Source organism: Muscardinus avellanarius (assembly GCF_963383645.1).
Source record: "Muscardinus avellanarius genome assembly, chromosome: 2".
Taxonomy (NCBI): domain Eukaryota; kingdom Metazoa; phylum Chordata; class Mammalia; order Rodentia; family Gliridae; genus Muscardinus; species Muscardinus avellanarius.
Genome location: NC_137787.1, coordinates 145,432,126 through 145,435,676, shown reverse-complemented (window position 1 = coordinate 145,435,676; position 3,551 = coordinate 145,432,126).

Sequence of the window (3,551 nt, the reverse complement as noted above, 5' to 3'; positions counted from 1 at the left end):
AGTTATTTGTAACATGTTACTAGATAATTAACACACTGAATCACAGTAAACAAGATGGAAGATATGCAGATAGATATCTCAAAATAAGAGATTCCCAGAATTGATTCAAAATGAAGTTTAGAACACATGAGAAAGTTTTAAACAGGGTTTATCTCACTCATCATTCTCTTCTATGGCTGTACACGTTCCCTCATTCATTAGGCAGGAATTTTACAATTCCAGGGCTTGCCAACGTCCTCCATCACTAGAGCCCCAAGGGAGGTGACCCAGTTGAGATGGAGCCATGATTCCCTCGTACTAAGCAGCTGTAAATCACACCTGAGAACAAGCTGGAATTTAGAAGCCAATGGCAGGCACCAGCCAAGCATCTTGCAGTTCCTGTCAGCCGTCTGGAAGGCATCAGTCCTCCATCTCTAGGGTTATTTTCCAGTAACAGAATCTCCAAGCAGCGAAACCATCCTGGATTGAACCCAGGGCATTCTACCTCTGAGCTACACTCCCAGCCTTATTTTTTATTCTTTATTTTGAAACAGGTTCTCAGTAAATTGCAGAGGGCCTCACTGAGTAGCCAAAGCTGGCCTTGACTCTGTGATCCTCCACCACACCCAAGTTTTTTGTTTTTTTTTTTTTTTGTATTGAAACTGAGTCTCGCTGGTTTGCTGAGAGCCTCACGAAATTGCTCAGGCTGGCCTTGAGCCTGTGATCCTCCTGCGTCATGCTTGCGCCACTGCCTCCCAGTCTGTTTTGAATTGCAGTTTAGTCTGTAGTTCTGTAGAAGACAAACTTGTGCTCCCTCTGGTGGCCTTATAATATACTACATTACCCAAACTCCCTCCTTTCCTCCCTCCTTCCTCCTTCCTCCCTCCCTCCCTCCCTTCCTTGCATATTTATTTATTTAATATTTATTTTGGTACTGGGGGTTGAACCCAGGAGCATTCTATCTCCGGACAGTACCCCTGACCCCTTTTTTATGTTTTGAGACTGGATCTTACTAGTTGCCCAGGTTGTCGTGGAACTTCTGACTTTCCTGCCTCAGCCTCCAGGGTTTAGGGACTGGTCTGTGTCACTATGCCCAGCTTGCACCCTTAATTTTAAATAGGTTACCCATGCATGGTTAACCTAATAAGTCTCGTATCTATATATGTACATGGTACATCCAACAGCTGGGAATATGAATTCCAAAAAGAAAACACCATGCCTACGTACTTTATGTGTGTGTGTGGGAGGGGGGGGGCGTTTCTGGAGATTAACCCAGGAACATTCTGCCTCTGAGCTACACCCCAGTCCCCCTTTTTAATTTTTAATTTTTTTTTTTTTTTTTTTTTTAGTTTGAAACAGGATCTCACTAAATTGCTGAGGCTGGCCTTGAACTTGAAGTCCTCCTGTCTTGGCCTCCCAAGTACTGGGATTACAGGCATGCACCATCAACCTTGGTTTACCTATATAGTTTTTTTTTTTTTTTTTTTTTTTTTTTGGTGGTACCGGGGGTGGAACCCAGAGGCTTTCTACCTCCGGGCTATACTCCCAGCTCCCAGACCCATTTTATATTTTATTTGGAAACAGGGTCTCACTTAAGTTGCTGAGAGCCTCACTAAGTAGCTGAGGCTGGCTTCGAACCTACGTGATCCTCCTGTCTCAGCCTCCAAAGCCCGGGGATTACAAGCATGCGCCACCACGCCCGGCTTACCTACATACTTTTAAAAAACCAGCTTCACATATTTTCTCATCCCTTACCACATTTATTTATCCCTTAGTAGAGTGCAACTAATGGGTTATGGTCAATGACTGCATACATTTTAATAAAATAATCACAGTCTCATTGCCCAAGTTTAATTTTCCTGGGAAGCCTTGGAGACATGGTTACAAAGTCTTTTAAGTTTTGATTTAAGAGCTAGAATACAAATAATTGACTCATCTCTTATGGTTTTGCATTTGCTGGCTTCAGGAGCATGGTTTCAGGTGGTAACTCACACTCTCTTTAGCTTCACACTGAGCATGCCCACCATTTCATCATTTTCTCTGCCTTTTGCCTTTGTGTGGGGGGGTAGAAATAGAAACAGCAAACAAGATATCAAAGAGTGATTGTAGAGCTGGGCGTGATGGCTCAGGCTTGTAATCCCAGTACTTGGGAGGCCGAGGCAGGAGGATCCGGGTTTGTGGACAGCCTCAGCAAGAGAGTAAGGCCCTCTGCAACTTAGTGAGACTGTTTCAAAATAAAGATTAAGCCGGGTGTGGTGGTGCAGACTTGTAATACCAACATTGGGGAGGCAGAGACCAGAGGATCGCGGTTCACGGACAGCCTCAGCTACTTAGCGAGGCCCTTCGCAACTCAGCGAGACTCTGTTCCAAAAATAAAAAGACTTGTGGGGGGTGGTGGTGCACACTTGTAATCCCCGCACTTGGGAGGCAGAGACAGGAGGACCGTGCAGGTTCCAAGCCAGCCTCAGCTACTTAGTGAGGCTCTCAGCAACTTAGTGAGACCCTGTTTCCAAAAATAAAATAGGTCTGGGAGTGTAGCCCAGAGGTAGAAGGGCTTCCAGGAACCCCAGTACCACAAAAATAAATTAATTAATTAATTAATTAAAAAATAAAAAGACTTAAAAATAGGACTGGGGGTGTACCTCAGAGGTACAGTGCCCCTGGATTCCATCCCCAGTACCGCAAAAAAAAAAAAAAAAAAAGAAAGAAAGAAAAAAGAAGAAAGGAAAAAAAGAAAAAGAAAGAATAAAAACAGGGCTGGGTGTGTAGCTGGAAGGTATAATGCCCCTGGGTTCAATCCCCAGTACTGAAAAAAAACGAGTGATTGCAGATATAAGTATGAAGAACAAGGCAATTCTGGGGTGACACATGGGTGCTTCACACAGTGGACACTTAACTCTCTACTGAAAGAATAAATTCATGATAACCCCACGGTGACTATGTTGACCACCTTAGAATGCCTGCACAGTAAATAACATACTCGCACTACACTTAATATCCCAACAGCTCCATATTCATTGCCAAGGGAATGCTTGGGATTGTTCTGCAAAGACAAATCTGGAAGCAAGACTCTCTCCCTTCAAGTAGCTGTCGGACACGCGGTAGCATCTATTTGTACCACCTGCCTTTTATTGTAAATTTTCACCTTGAAGTTTTTATTAACTCTGATATATGTTGCTAAGCAACGAACAGAATTCCGGCTCTTTATAAGTGCCTGTCTGGTTCTCCTGGCTCTGCAGGAAACTTGCCTGTACCAGGTGGTACACACCTGTAATCCCGCTGAGCCTGGAGCACTGCAGGTTCGAGGCTAGCTTCCACAAATTAACAAAACCCTGTTTCAAACAATAAAATAGGGTTGGGGTATAGCTCAAAGATAGAACGCCCTGCGTCCAACACCTAGTGCAAAAAGGAGGAGAAGGAGAAGAACCTCCTTGAGCCAGGCCTGGTGGCGCACGCTTACAATCCCAGCATTCAGGAAGCTGAGACAGGGGATCGCGAAGCTGAGACAGGGGATCGCGAAGCTGAGACAGGGGATCGCGGTTCGCAGACAGCCTCAGCTACTTAGTGGGGTC